The 16,772-nt window shown below is 42.6% G+C and overlaps 1 protein-coding gene across 3 annotated transcripts in view; it reads right to left on the bottom strand.

Annotated features, from left to right (window-relative positions):
- The window catches only part of RFFL (ring finger and FYVE like domain containing E3 ubiquitin protein ligase), a 78,860-nt gene that overhangs the window by 30,787 nt on the left and 31,301 nt on the right, over window positions 1-16,772 (bottom strand). The gene's annotated exons all lie outside the window — the stretch shown is intronic.

Genomic DNA, 16,772 nt, shown 5'->3' with positions numbered 1-16,772 from the left:
CTGAAAAGCTCATTTTGTACCTGAAGAGGCTGGCACAGAGGATTGGGCAACTGAGCCGGCATCCACACAGCTAGAGGGTGTTCAAATTCAAATTCTTTGATTAATGTATGGCCCTGCAGAAAGAGAGGGCCACTTTCACCACCCATGCTCCCTACCCTTCTCACTGGCAATTCAAGTGCTCCAGGAGAGCAAGGTTAATGGGCTGACAGTAGAAGACAATGGAAATCACCTAATGCAGCGAGCAGGGAGAAAGTTTTTAACACTAGTTCTACTTCCTTCTAAGGGCCTCCAAAAGGGGTAACTATCAACTCAATACTTGAGCACCTTATAAAAGATAGAGTAGACAGAAAAACTGGCTCTGGGAATCCAGAATTTTAATTATATAGGAGGGTGTGGGCATAGGTAGGTGAGATTCACCTGGGCTAAGACTGTGCTTTTTAAGGGCGGCGTCACGGGGACGCCAGCAGAAGCCAAAAAGAAGCTGAGAGAGAAGCAAAGAAGCAGAAGCAGAGAACGCCAGAGAGCCCAGAGAGAGTGCGGATTTGCTGGGAGCTGGGAGGACTGCCAGCCTCCCGGCCCCCCAGCACCCCTGCCTGCCATGTACCTGGTAATCCCAATAAAAGCCTGCAAAACCACTGAGGACTCTGACTCCTCCTTTACCCGGTCTGCATGGGATCAGAAAACCTGCACTGTGTCCTGTCCTGCCTTACACATATTCATTTCTATTTTTGCCCACCTTTGTTTCTGCTGAGGAAGGTTTTACTTGTCTCACCTACAACTAATGTTTGATTAGCCCCCTCTTATTAATTGTTTTCACTCGTAACCATTAAATAGATAATGAAACAATCCTAGTGCTCAGGACCTTGCTCTTAGCTCCAGCTGTACTATTCTTTCAGTCCCTCAAATGCCAAGCTCATCTGGACTTAAGGAACCTTCTGTTCCCACCATACCTTCCTCATTTCCTCAAGGAAGACTTTTCTATGTCCTTCTTGCATCTGTACACCTCCCCATAGTTTCAATTCATTCATCTGATTATCTTTTAAGCACTCCTCTCTGCCCACCCTTCTCTAGTTGCTGAGGATTCCAAAAGGAACAAAGCCAGACAAGGTCCTCGTATGGCTAGTGATGACATTCTGAGGAAAGGAGCATTCTAGCAGCACTGTGTCTAACCAATTGTCTAACAATTTGTATAATTATTTTTAAAGTATTATTCTCCAGTGGTGAGGGTGTAGAAAGTGAAACAGGAAACAAGAACCACAGTCTACCTTGTAGCTTTATTCCCAGTCTTAGTGCCAGGTAAATGCAATCACTAAGTATTTGCTGAAGTAGCACTAATGATAACTAAGATAACTGGGCTGAGGGGGTGGGGGGAAAGACCTCATGTTTGAAAATAACCACAATCATGGTTCCAAGGTGATTAGCAAATTTAGGATTTTGAACCCATATAACCACAGCAACACCTTTAAGGAAAGGTCTAATATTAACATCTCCACTTCAAACATACTAAAGATAATTTTTAAGTTCCAAGAGTACCTGAAAAATAAGAAAAGAATGGTAACAGATAGACGGGTTAGAAACAGAAACATGTTAAAATTGTCAGTTACAACTGCACCAGAAAATCAGGAAGGGAGTGTCTGGAGGATTACTAAAATCATCACTTCCGTCCCTGTCCTGTGTCCAAAGGCACAGGTTTCAATGCCCTCCCAGTGGTTTTGATTTGTGAGAGCTGCAAAGAACACAAGTAAAATCGAAAACAACAAACAGAAGTAAAATCACAAGCAAACACTAGTAATCAAGTAACAGCCGTCTACCAGATGCACCAGGTCTAAGCTGGGCGCTGTGTGCTGCTACTAAGTGGCACAGCCTAAGCAGACAAAGAGACAAAAAGGCATGAGAGAACAGCAGAAGGTTTTGGAGTACAAACTGTTAAAATAACAATATGACTAAGGAGGAAAGGGGAGAGATTTCACTTTCACCTAGTAATAAATTAACTTTTTCCTGAAGTGGTAACTGTTGTAAACAACTGAAAAGCATACATAATAATCACAAGTTAAAAATGTACTTGGAAACTCCCTGGTTTCAACTAGTCTATGACAAATATCTGCAGAGGGACCTCAGCATCTGCTATGAAGTTCAGGAAAAGTAATTCTAACCAATGGAATTGTGCCAAATATCACCCTGGGGGTCTGACCAATTAAAATGGCTGCTTCTGAGTATGGCGGTTAAGAGAGATGACAGATTGAACACTGCAGTAGAGAAACCTACACATTTAATTTCAGCCCAGGCATTCTGCCCCAAAGGGTGAGTCAATCAGGAAGGCAAGCGGTGCGGAGTAAATTCGTCTAACAATGCTGAAAACAGAATAAAGAGACCTGCAGTTTAATTACCACACAGTCCTTCCAGCAAATCTGATGACAAAGCTCATCAAAAATGAAGAGACTCTGATCCCCCTGTATTCTTGCACAAGAAACAGGATTTACCAGATAAGATTTTCTGGGACCTTCTGATTGAAGCAGCTTTCAGGAGATATTACCACAGCGACTGACTAATGGGTAATCAGGATAAAACACATTCAGGATTCCAGAGGGTTTCTTATACTCCTATTGTAGGGGCTGGAAGGGGCACAGTGCAGGTTTTCTGATCCCATGCAGACGGGTAAAGGAGGAGTCAGAGTCCTCAGTGGTTTTGCAGGTCTTTTATTGGGGTTCACCAGGCATATGGCAGGCAGGGGTGCTGGCTGGGGGGCTGGGAGGCTGGCAGGCCTCCCAGCCCCCCAGCAAGTCTTTACTCTATCTGGGCTCTCTGGCGTTCTCTGCTTCTGCGTCGGCTTCTCCTTCAGGTTCTGCTGCTGCTGGCTGGGGCTGCTCGCGTCCCCCCGTGACGCCGCCCTTAAAAGCACAGTCTTAGCTCAGCTGAATCCCATCTACCTATGCCCACACCCTATTCCAGGTGCCCACCATCAGGCATGCATTCAGGACAAGGATCCATCATCTATCCTGATGGCGGAAGGGCAGAAAAGCCTGATATTTTCTTTACCCTACAGTCCACCCCCTCAGGGTTTTCTGCCATACAGTCTATACATATATACACAATTTTCTAAGCAAACAAACAATGCAGCCATGGCCCACAAAAGCAAATACATCAAATAACAAAATACAACATAACAAAATACAACAGAACACAAGTCCAGGCAGGGCACCAACCAAGTGCAAAAGACAATTATTGGTACCAGCAGATGAGCCACCAAATCTGCTGCCGAAGGCACTGCTCATACGAGGGAGGGGAAATCACACACGGCATCTGCTATAACACACCAGGAGCCGTCAGGCTTCCTGGCCTTCTCTGGCTGTAGTCTCGGCTACAAGGCACACACAGCATCCACCCCCAGGATGCACTAGCTCTGGGATTGGCAATTTTATTCTGTGGGGGTAATCGCCAACCCTCAGGGTTTCTGTCTGCAGTCGCTCCAACACTCGGCCTTCATGGCCACCCATGCGACTCACAGACCCCTGCTCTCAAGCCAACCCACTGCACAAGCACATGGGTTGGGGATCCAAACTTTGCATTTGGCTTGGGCTCCACCCCAAGCCACATTCCCCACCCGTCCCCCAAGGACGGGCTCCTCAGCTCCTCACCCTCACTCAAGAATGAGCAGGGCATCACCCATAGGTGATTTTACGAGACTCACAGGGCTTCAGCATACCAGGCTGCTTATCAGCCGCTTTAGGGCTTCTCAACTTAGCATCAGTACCAGCTTTGCCACCTTAGTTGGCTTTTCTCCTCCACCTGGCCACTGGGCATACACAGGCTGCTTTTGGCCATCTAGGCCCACTGGCCACCCCCAGATTCTCAAAAATAAACATAACCTGCTAAGGTCCTCCGCCTTCTGGCGGATTGTGAGTCCAAAATCATCAGTTCATCAGTCTATCAGTCCATTGGCCTCTCCCTGCTTCAGCAATGGCCTGCTGCCTCAGGGTCATTGGCTGGTCCTTTCCGGTGTCGTTGGCTGGTCCTATCCGGTGTCGTTGGCTGGTCCTTTCCGGTGTCGTTGGCTGGTCCTTTCGGGCGTCTCCTTCACGCCAGGTCTCATCCTGTAGCTCGTGGACGTATCCATCTTCTATACCGCCATGGTGCCTCCAGCGTCGTCACAGGCAAAGTCTGTTCTCCTTAGTCCCTCCAGGTCTTCGGAGGGCTCCAATACCCGTCTGCATGGATCCTGCCGACTACGCCAATTGTAGGGCTGGAAGGGGCACAGTGCAGGTTTCTGATCCCATGCAGACCGGGTAAAGGAGGAGTCAGAGTCCTCAGTGGTTTTGCAGGTCTTTTATTGGGGTTCACCAGGCATATGGCAGGCAGGGGTGCTGGCTGGGGGGCTGGGAGGCTGGCAGGCCTCCCAGCCCCCCAGCAAGTCTTTACTCTATCTGGGCTCTCTGGCGTTCTCTGCTTCTGCGTCGGCTTCTCCTTCAGGTTCTGCTGCTGCTGGCTGGGGCTGCTCGCGTCCCCCCGTGACGCCGCCCTTAAAAGCACAGTCTTAGCTCAGCTGAATCCCATCTACCTATGCCCACACCCTATTCCAGGTGCCCACCATCAGGCATGCATTCAGGACAAGGATCCATCATCTATCCTGATGGCGGAAGGGCAGAAAAGCCTGATATTTTCTTTACCTACACCTATGCTCTGGAAAAAGGTAGCTAGCCCCTCAGGAGAGGAATTCAATCTAGAATGAAAATTATGCAGTTTACCTTTGCCTAAGTAGGCGCCACAAAAGTTACTGCAGTGAAAAGTACTGTGGTGTGGGATGACAAGGACTCCAGATTCCAGTGTTATTTAATCCCTGTTTTCCACAAAAACAATGGAACCGGCTGAAAGGCTAACTGAAAGAATTAAATTAATGCACGCCAAGCATTTCTCCAGAGCCTACCACATAAAATGTGTCCAATAAATATAGGCCTAGAAATAAATATTTTTTAAGTTTCTTTAAAGAGACACTCTATCCCCTATCTACTTTCCTTAAAAAAATAAAAATAAAAAAAATTGATAGCTTTAATCAGGCCCAAACTAGTTTCCCAATGATCCTCCAAAAATTAAATGATCCCAGGCTCTTCCCACCAGCTTTTATTTTAACAATCCCCAAATAATTTCTCTTAGAGATGGTAAGAGTGGTGTATCATCTGTGCAGCCCTCGCTGTTACACTTCTTCCCAATTCTACGCCACTGCTAAAGAGTCTCACTTTTCCCACACTCCAGCCAGTTTAGATTTTCTCCCTTAGTTCTTCAACTCCTCTAACCACCAAATTCAGAGAACACCTGGCTCGCATGGGTGCTCCTAACTGCTTGCACCGCACCTTAGATGGGATTGTCATTAACCCAGGATGAATACAGATTAAGTGCCCCCTTCACCTACGGACCTTTCGCTTGGTTGGATGTTTGATCTCAGTCTGAAAATTATGCTTTCTAAAATATTTTCTGTGCCTCCCTGGTGGCGCGAGGGGTTAAGCACAGCACTATGAAGCCATCCGCAGCCTCTGTAGCATGAGTTCGATCCCCGGACGGCCAGACAGCTAACCCACATGGCGCAGCAGACATCTCCTGTCTCACCCACTGCTCCCCTCAGCAGTGTATTTCAGTCAGGCAGCTGTTCTGTTCCCCACTCTATCTCTGGTGAATCCTCTCACCCCCTGTACCTCTGGCCTGGATCCCAGTTTTTGTATGCATAAATAATCTTTAAAAAAAAATATTAAAATGTTTTCTGCTCCTGTCAGGATATGATAGGCCCAGTATATACACCAAAAAGCAGAAACGGAGATTTTTAGTTCACTAGTGCCACAAAGAAACCTTTGTATTCTCACCATCCTTTCTCCTTGTGAAGTACACCTGTCTTTAACCCAGTTTCAGGATTTACACTTTGCCCACATATCCCACAACAAAGTGCAAACTGGCCCATATTCACCATTCACTGCAGACTTACGCAAAGATACTTGTACTGGTATCAGGAAGTAGTACTGTTCTAGCTGATGTTGAGATGTTCTGCTACTTTACCTATTTGCCCATTGAATTTCAAAATGGAATGACAGTCTTCTTTTGATTGTGGCAGGGATATAGAATAGAATGCACAAAAAACAATACCCAGGCCTTTATTTTACCTGCCCCCATTCATCTGTTTACAGTTTAGAGACCATCAGAATGGACTGTTCTGGAATAACTTAAGCGGTTACGACAATCCAGTAAGATCCCAAGATTATTCTCCACAGTTGTTATTCTACACCCAAACCTGTCCTATGAACACAATTCACAGTAGGAAGCAGTAAGGAATAGAAGAAGGATCAGAAAATAGAAATTGCTAAGATTGTTTACCAGTTGAGTGACTCCCAAGCAAATTATTTAATCGCTTCTTCAGAAATCACCTAGGGGGTAAAAAGAGTTGAGCAGTGAGCATTAGATCCACCCACTAATACTCAAGGAGATTTTCAATGCAAAGACTAAAAAGGTCCAGGGGTAATTTGCAAACTACTACCCTCAGGAAATACTCAAAAGGTATGCTAGAAATCCTGGAACCCAACATGAGGAACCTGTAATTTAAAAGGCTAGTGACCTAGAGGCTAAGGTTTCCTATTGCTATGACGAATAAAAACAAAACAAAACAAAACAAAACAAAACAACAAAAACAGCCAATCACAGTTTGAATCCCACATCTACCAAGAGAAACAGACCATTCGGTGGCTCATTTTATAAAACATGTGGATGCAATATGGTATAAGCAAGGAAAAAAACACCATGCCCTGAAGAAGGGCCTCATCCCGAAAAGACGTGCACCTGTGTAAGAAGGCAAGGGCAATGAAGGAATGGCTGCTTTAGCTCCTTTTCAACAAGAAACAGTCTTTTTCCACCAAGCTCAAGTACTACAGAAGTCTAGCTCTATAACCACACCAGGTTTCAAAACACAAACACACAAGTCACAGAAAAGACAAGCACATCCTGTTTGCACTCAACTTCCTGTTCTAAGCTGCCTGATCTCTATACTGCTGCTCCCTAGTCACAAATAGGTAACCTTTTATATTCTATATCCATTGGCAACTGGTTCACTACACTGTATATTAGTAATAATAAAATATATTATTCTATGAGATAGTAAAAGAGCCACCTAAGATACATCAAAAACTAATCCTGAGGCTCTAAGATGCTTTCTGGATTTCCCAGGTTCCTACTGATATAGGCTCTATGAGTAAATAATAATAAAAAGTATAAATACTGCTGAGAGTAAAAAAAATTAAGCCTGAAACAAAACTTGGAATATGCAGGGTGGGAAAAAGAACACACAAAAAAACTGCAAATGGTTTTATTATTAAACACTGGCCCTTTTTCAGCCAAACCTTACTGAGCAGTCTCCCAGAAGGGGAACACCCCAAGCGACCAACAGTTAAAAGGGGCCCTTCCAGTGAACAGTGTCCTCAAATCCAACCTGCTACCAATGAAAGGCTACTTTTCAGCACTGCAAAAGCTTTCTTTCAGTTTCAGAGACCCAAAGTTTCCATTTCAGGTGAAACTTCCATTGTTTTCAAAGAGCTAGAGATTTCCCCAGACCACATACAGTATTAAAAGTAAAGGGCAGGGCCTCCCCGGTGGCGCAGTGGTTGAGCGCTGGGTTGTGAAGCTGCCCGCAGCCTCTGCGGTGCCTGTTCGATCCCGGGCTGCTCCCTGGCCACTGGAGGAGGGTCCCACATGGCGCGCAGACCTCTCCTGCCGCCCGCTGCTCCCCTCAGCAGTGTACTTCCATTCTTCTGCCTGCTCTGCTCCCTGCTCTGGCTCTGGTGAATTCTCTCACCCTCCTGTGTTCTGACTGTACCCAGTGCATGTATAAACAAAAAACAAACAAACAAACAAATAAATAAATAAAACAAAAACATGCGTCTATTAAAAAAAATAAATAAATAAAACAAATGTCATTAAAAAAAAAAAAAAGTAAAGGGCAATGAATATTCCAGTTTTAATAGACGTATCACTTAGCCTTCGTGGGTCTGTTTTCTGATCTGGAAAAAAAGAGAGCTGAACTACATAATTTATAATGTTTCTTCCAGCTGCTTCAAAAAACTCTGGAATTCAACACTAACAGTGGAAGCTTCCGTAGCTTCCTGCATTATTCTTCGGTGAAATAAGATGCCACTAACATCTCATATCGAACTGTGTAAATATATGCCTTGACATTATCTCCCAAGCACCTAAGGACTTTCCCCTTAAAAGGTGGATCAAGGAGTTTCCCACTTGAAAGCAATATATACTAATAAATCTTAAGGATTATTTTTCACACATGCTCTTTTTGTTCACCACCAGATTCCCAAGCTGGTCATATGATTTCCAGAGAAAACAGAATCTCAAAAGGATGGAGAAAATCTGACCAGCAGCATGTGGCACTCCCACATGATGACTGCTAATGAGAAAGAATGAGGCAAATCTGGATAAAAGAAGGGAGTGATGAAGACAGTTAGGTGAGACAGTGCAAGGGTAAACAGCAAAGCTAATAGAAAAGGAAATGGGAAAGAAGAAAAGCAAAGGGGGAGGGGGACCTAAATCAATGTGCAGAAACTTAAAATTGAAATTCTGCTTATCCATCCATCCATTCATCCAAGAGATATCGAATGCTGCTACAAAGGTCAACCAGACAGATATGCTATGCTTGGTGAGCTTACGGTCTACTAGAAGAGATAAAGACATGGACACAAACTATTGAATTATACAGAAGGCATATTATGCCATAAAGGAGACATAAAAGAGACTCTTCTCTATGCAACCCAGGAAGAGGTGGTGATTACTCTTGGAGAAGGATCAGACAAGGAGGCATCATAAGAAGAAAGACAGTTTTAAACACAACAGGAACAAGGACACCCAAGTAGGAAATCAAGGACATAAGGCACAGTGGATAAACCCATTTGAGTGGACATGAGGGAAAGGACAGCTAGTGATCCAGAAAGCCAAAGAGCCATGGCCAAATTGGACAGCTGGACTGGTGCTAGACTAAGTTTTCCAAAGCCAGTCTCAGAATTTGAATCTAAATCCAGTGGAAGAGGAAGGGCTGGGCAAGGGGTTGGGGATGGGGAAGGCTGACAAACAAGCACTGGTTGAATCTCATAAATTGACCAACAAAGTAAACATAATAAAATCAACACAAAATCAGTATGCACAGATATGTAAAGTCCCTCCAAAGGGACATAAGGCCTTCCCAACCAAAGGCAAGACAACAAGAGGACAAAAAGGTTTGGGTGATGTTATTTATATAATTAAACAAGAAAAGGACAAGATCAGAATGTGGTCAACAAAGAAACTTAAGAAAATTTAGAAAGAGGTCCTCTCTGGTGGTGCAAGGGGTTAAGTCTCATCACTATGAAGCTATGGGCAGCCACCGCAGCAAGAGTTCGATCCCTGGCCAGGGAGATAGCCCACATGGCGCAGCACACTACTCCTGTCTCGCCCACTGCTCCCCTCAGCAGTGCATTTCAGTGAGTCTGCTTGTTCTCCTCACTCTGTCTCTGGTGAATCCTCTAACAGCCCCTCCCCGCACCTCTGGTCAGTATCCCAGTTCTTCTACGTAAAAATAAATAAAATCTAAAAAAAACAAAAAACCAAAAAAAAAACCACCAAAAACCTAGAAAGAACAGAGAGGCCCACACTGGAGTGAGGCAACATACCATCTTCTCTGCAGTGGGACAAGTTTCTTGGGAAGTTGTCCCAAGTTTAAATGGGAAAAGCATAAAGTAGCAGTTAGGATGGCATGGCGTCTTTGTCATAGGGATTTCGCTTCAATCTCTCTCCAGACTTTTACCAGCTTAGAAAGAGCTTTTGTTTTCCTCATTTGCAAACTGAAGAAAATTGTGCCTGTCTTGCAAGAGAACCACTGAAAAATTAAGTAAGTGTCCTACCATACACAAGGGACTTAGCACAATACTTGTCTCATAGTAAGCAATCAATAATCTTAGTTATTTTTTTAAAAAAGATTTTGTAATAATCTTTTTTTGTAATCTTAAGCCTTTTTGGCTTTATTATTCTCCCCCCCAAACTAATCTATTGTATTATTCCATGCTCACCAAGAAAGCATGACATTACTAGATTTCATTTTTTAGATTTCTTGAAATTAAAAAAAAAAAAAAAAAATCCCAGCAAAATCCAGAATCCTGGTAACAGGAAAGGAATACTTCATTCTAAAATAATAAATTGGCATTCCATTCTGAACAGAATCATTTGAGTCTGAACACAGTCCTGTCTCCAAAAAAATCAATTATTTCCAGGTACCAACAAAAATGAGTCTTTGAGTGTCCTGAGAATCAGACTGAAAAAACAAGAGTGACCAAAACCTTCCAAGAGGTCTTCCTAAGAAGCCAGACGGCACCTAACACCACTCTCCAGCTACAACAAGCCAACTAGTACAACTCCTTCCCATATTTCACTTTCCCGCCGTGCACGCCCTTCGATAGTGCGCTACAGAGAAGTACTTATCTTCCCCTCTCTAACCTTCTGGAAGCCAAAGAACCCATCACATCCACTTTTATAGTCCTCCCTCTACCTCCCAATATACCGAAATAGAATCACAATAAATACTTTAAACAGAACTTCAAACACTACTTTCCTTAACAACACAATCCATTGCAATCCGCCATCCTGTACTCTGGGGCCCTCTGCTGTGTTACTGACGTCTTACTCTACGTTTTTCTTCCCCTCTTCTGCTACCCTTCCCAAACTCTCCATATTAGAGCTACCAGGTATTACAGAAAAGTCCGAAGATATATACTTGGTTCACGACAAATACATATAACTGGGAACAAGCCATCCCTGTGCTCTGAAATCTTTTGTTCATCTCTATTTGATGTCTCCATAGCGACTTTCCAAAGGAATATGCCTAGAGTCAGAACTCATAGTCTTCTTCATGCGTGACCCCTGCCAGGTGCTAAACTTTCCTCAGCTTCATTCTTTTTATCTGTAAAGTAGAAATGAGGTGATTAATGCAAACCTATAAATGCAAAAAAGGGGAACATCAGTTTTCCACTTTGTCTACTTTATCTTCCAGCCCCTATGCCCTTTTCCACTCCCTTCCTTCTTTGTCTAAAAGCTAGAAGTCTCCTCACCTCTTTTACCTGAACTGTTTCTTTCTTTTTTTTAATGATTCATTTATTTATGCATACAAGAGCTGGGGTGCAGGCCAGAGGTGCGGGGGGTGAAGGGATTCACCAAGACAGAATGGGGAGCAGAACAGGCAGAGTGACTGAAATACAGTGCTGAGGGGAGCAGCGGGATATAACACGTGGGTAGCTGTGCCATGTGGGTAGCTCCCTGGCTGGGGATTGAACTTGTGCTGCAGTAGTTGCGGACTGCTTCATAGTGCTGAAGCTTAACCCCTTGCGCCATCAGGGAGGCCCTTGAACTGTTTCTTTTGAGAGGTGGTGGCACCATGGGAAGAGCACGGGAAACAAGTCCCACTGGTGCGCAAACTAGTTATGAACCAGGCGTTGACCACTGCAAAGCAGACAGAATTAGGAATTGCTGTGAGAATCAGGAAAATATGATAAAGCATGGAGAGAGGCGAGAGGAAAGAGGAGGGAAGAATAAGGTGATAAGGCTTTCTAGTAAAACAGACCTAGTTTTAAATTCCAGTTCTACTATTTAACCATGTGTGCCCTCAGGCAAGTTAAAATCTCTAGTCCTCAGTTTCTTATCTGCAAAATGGGGGAAATAACTTCACAAAGTTCTCAAGGGGGTTTAAAACAGAGTGCTGCCTACTTGGCAAGTTGATTTCCTTTCCTCTTTATCTCTTTTTTCCTTTCCAACTCAAAAGCTCTCCCTCATTTACTAGACTAGTAGAGAACTCAGACCATCAGTCTAAAAAAGAGAAACTAGCAATTTCCAATATATCTATATTTAACAGCAAGTTAGATAATACTATACAAGAATACTGAGCTCTCAAATATAACAGAGTAGGAAGGTAAGATTAAAAATATACATAAACTAAATTGTAATATTTCCTTCCCACACTTCAAAGGAAGGTCTTATATAGTCCTTGAACTTCGAAATTCATTTGGGAGGTCATTACACTATGACAAACTGTTGATAAACAAGGATAAACAGTTTTGGTATAATTCCTAGCACAGTTACTGACAGAGTAGACACTCAGTAAATATTAATCCATCACAATTTGTTTCTTTTTTTAATCTTCACAGACATGCTTCTCTGCGCACGTGTGTGCAAAGTGAACTCTGCTCGGTCTCCCTTTCTCTTGCATTAACAATTTTCCCAAGCGAGTAGTAGGTACTCTGATTTCCTCACACATCACACACTTGATCATTCACTTCACTTCACTCTACTAAAAGCCCTTTCTCCAGAGTGACCAGGGATATCCCGATGGTTAAATGCATGGTGGCTTCCTAAGTCCTCAACCTTCAAGGCCTCCCCTGCAGGCCCTCTTACGATGACCTACCAGGTGGGTGCTTCAGTCTCTTTTCCAGGCTCCCTCTTCTTTAGCTCCCAATACAACTGCAATGGCTTAACTGTCCTTTGACTTCAAGGATTTGTCTTTCTCCCAGTTCCTTTCCTCACTCCTCCTTTTGCCCTTTAACTATTGTCCTGGGACTCTGCACTAAGCATTCCGCCATTCCTTCTCTAGTGAATTCTATTGGTTTTAAAATATAGCCTGCAAATACCCCATATTCACTTTGCTCACTGCCATATCCCGCCCTATATGCTATTATATCCTCAAAAACTAGAGCAAACACCTCCTTATTTATTGGTCCTATATCTGCTACCTCCATTCTCCATGAAGTCATCAAGGTAAACTGCTTGTTAATCTCCTGTTTTTGAGGTTTCGATGGTTTCCATCATCCCCTTTTGTACCTACCAAGGCTTTTTTCCCACAAAGGCCCAATGTGATGTGCGCATCTCTCCCCACTTTGCCTTATATTGTTCCCTCTCACTTCACTCTGATCCCTTGGTGGTCTCCTTTCCGTTCTTCAAAAATAACAAATTACTTATTGCCTCAGGCCTAGCAGACTTGTGGTTATGGGTCATTCTCCACAGTTGTTTCCCCTCCCCTCCAAGTTGGCTTCTTATCAGCCAAATTTCAGCTCCCTTTCCCTGTAACTCCATTGTCAGGCAAGCAGAGACTCAGTAAGTATTTGCTGAATGAATAATCAGGTTAACTTCCGAATCTAAATATCTGGACTGGACCTTACCCTTCAGTTTAAGTACCTCATTTCTAACTGCCTGCTAGATGGCCACACCTCAAATTGAGTATACCAAGTACACTCAAAATCAAACCTTTCACCTTCTCCCAAAAAGGGTTTTTTTTTTTTTTCAATTTTCTGAAACCACGTGAGTAAAACAATCCACTTTCCACTTCAGAACTCTGAATTTCCCATCATTTGCTCCAAAATTCTAATCACCCTTTAAAATTGAATTCAAATATCCATTCATGCAATCAATCAATCACTTATTCATTCAACAAATACCTACCTAGTGCCTTTTATGAGGCACTATGTTAGATACTGGAAAGCAAAGCAGATATATTTGTCTATTACACATCAAATAATCATACAAATGTTTGATTATAAACTAAAAAAATGTCTAAGAAGGAAAAAATGCTAGAGACTATGAGGAAAAACAGGTGAGTAATTTAGACAATGTGCTGATTGAATGAGACCTCTATACAATGGGAGGGTAGAACGTGCCAGGCAAAGGGGTCAGCTGAACCCTTCACAGGGACCAGCAGGTCTATCTTAAATATGCTACCTTCAAGTATTATGCCTATCTGGATTTGTCTTGTTCCCTTCCCCAGCCCCATTCTCCTTTTACTGACAGTTACCTGAAAGGACATAGAGTGTCTCTTACATGCCAGCACCCTTTGGCCATGCTGATTCACATGTTTGGCACTTAAGGAGTCTATACTTACAAAAAGCTACCAGATGATGCTGACAGAGTTATTCTTGTAACTCATATGCTCAAACTCCCCATTCAATAGACATGTACTGATTATTCTCTCATTAAAATCTATAAGGTTAGTGTGGTAAATTGTTTCCCAAAGTACTATTCCCCAAATTATAATTCCGATCATACTGCATGCCCCTTTGCAGTGTGACTCTAACACTTTACCCTCCCAGAGGTGGAGGGGTCCATGTCTCTTCCCCTTGAATGTGGGCTACATACTTGTGACTTACTCTAACAAAAGAATGGTGCCTAAGTGATGTTTGACTCCCAGACCTATCCTTAACAGGCCCTGTAACTTTCATTAAGGTCCTCTTAGAAGTCAAACACCATGTAAAAGGAATCCTATTGACAGAGACGAACCTCACAGAGTGAACCAGGGTTTCCCAGACAAACACGAGCACCCAGATATTTGAGTGAAGCTATGCTGGATCCTCCAGTACTCTAGTCATTGAAATGTTTCCCAACTTTGACTATCAAAATTACTCCTTCATCCAAAGAGCACCTGCACCCCTATGTTTATAGCAGCACTATTTACAATAGCTAAGCTTTGGAAACAACCCAAATGCCCAAAAACAGATGACTGGATCAAGAAGATGTGGTACATATACACAATGGAATATTACTCAGCATTCAAAAAAGATAAACACATGCAATTTGCAGCAACATGGATGGAGCTGGAAGGGATCATGCTCAGCGAAATAAGCCAGGAAGAAAAATACCGGATGGTCTCACTCATAGCAGGAATCTAGAAAACCTAAATAAGGGACCAGGAAAAAAAATAACTACAAGAAAGAAAAAATCAAATTCAACAAACAACTATGAAACAGAGACACACTATGGCGGGGAGAGGGGGAAAGGAAGGATTGGGGTCAAAATAAGGGGGTTGCAATTGTATGGGGAATATAAAAATAAAATTAGAAAACAAAACTAAACAAAATTACTCCTTCAGTTTAAGCCCATTTGCTTTTAAATCTTTGAAATACATGAAAAATAATAAAAGTCCCCCTGGCAAAAACTATTATTGTACTTGAAAACAGCAATCAAAGCTGTCCTATAACTCTTCCTTCTCTAGGCTAAAATCTCTCTCTTTTTTAACTTAAAATAACAGAATTTATTTATTTATTTTTAAAGATTTATTTATTTATTTATACAAGCACTGGGTACAGTCAGAAGCGTGGGAGGGTGAGAAAATTCACCAGAGCCAGAGCAGGAAACAGAACAGGCAGACTGACAACATACACTGCTGAAGGGAGCAATGGGTGGCAGGAGAGGTCTGCACGCCATGTGGGACCCTCACCCGGTGGCCGGGGATCAAACCGGCGCTGCAGAGGCTGCGGGCAGCTTCACAACCCAGCACTCAACTGCTGCGCCACTGGGGAGGCCCACAGAATTTATTTTTTAACTTTTTAATCATCTTTGATTATCTTCTCCTAAGTACGAGGGGGCTAAAATTGGATGTCATGTGTCATTATCTAACAGATTATTTTCCTTATGGGAAATAATATAATACAGAAAGATGCCCTTATGGTTCATCTTTCTATAATCAAATTTTGCATAGTTCAAAATATGGCAAGTTGTGACGTACCTTACAATTTAATCACTAGAATTACTGTGAAACTATTTTGCTCTCAACAATCAGCTCATTCTGTTTTGTGCTGGCTCCCTTCACTCATCAACTGGTCCAATGTAACTACTACAGTAGGGCTTAACAAATTCTAGATATTTTGAAGCAAAATAGAAAGTTTTAAAAGGTTGCATTGCATGCACCATTAATGTCAATGAAGGTCTCTAACCATGGTCTAGGTCATTCTATAAATCAGCAAACTCCTCTCCTCTTCTTTGATGATACGGTAGCCTTGTAAAGGCAAGATCTTTAGCACGTGACTATTTAGCAAAGGCACCCTTTTGTAGAACCAAATAGGGTATATTTAACTACAAAGAGACAAACCACTTCTCGATGCAGTGTAAGAACAGGTTTTCTCTCTGAGTCTTAACCTGAATGTAGACTTCAATGTCAGAAGTAGCTTTATAATTACCAGTAAAATAGGGATAATAAAGACTACCCCCATCACAGGGTTACTAGAGGTATAGTATAAAATGATACAAGTGAAATAATTTTGTAAAGTACTATAAAAATGTTATGTGATATTTTGTAACTAGTTTCAGCAAGCCCTATAAACCTTCAAATTAACTTTGAATGGTTACCTTCTGTTTCCACGTGACATGTACAACAGGCAGCCATGGATTCAAGTTCATCAAATAAAAAATATGCCATCTTACAAGGGAGCTGAAGAATCTTCTGCTACTGCCAAGATGTTTGGACTAGTAGTTTGACCCTAAGACCTATTTTTCAACAACTGTCTGATGATTCTAAGTTATAGGACTAGATCCAGGGAAGAAACTCAACATTCCAATGGAAGGGACAGTGCCTCAAGACTAGGAAATAACGCTAATAAGGAAAAATAACACTACCTAAGGAAGTCAGAGGAGGTTTAACACAAGAACTAAGTCTTTGGGGGATGAGGACTGTGCTGGTCAGAGATAGGGGGACAACTAAGAATAGGCACATGGTCTTAAAAGGACATGGCATAACAAGGGAGTTATGTGCTGACTCATAAAACTCATGGAAAAATGAGTCCAGTAAGGTCGAAGAGGAAAGAAATGGCTGGAGATAGGAGAGTGAGATAAAGGGAGGTAACAATAGGTAGGACAGGGTCAAATTATGAAGAACTTTAAGTAGGAAACAGGGAACCAATGGCACTCTGAAAATCTAAAATTAAAAAGAGTAGATGTGGACTTTTGTAAGATAACTT

Source organism: Talpa occidentalis, unplaced genomic scaffold (genome assembly GCF_014898055.3).
Source record: "Talpa occidentalis isolate TD23 unplaced genomic scaffold, MPIMG_talOcc4v2.1 talOcc4.7, whole genome shotgun sequence".
Lineage (NCBI taxonomy): Eukaryota > Metazoa > Chordata > Mammalia > Eulipotyphla > Talpidae > Talpa > Talpa occidentalis.
This window is presented reverse-complemented; position numbering and strand designations above follow the sequence as displayed.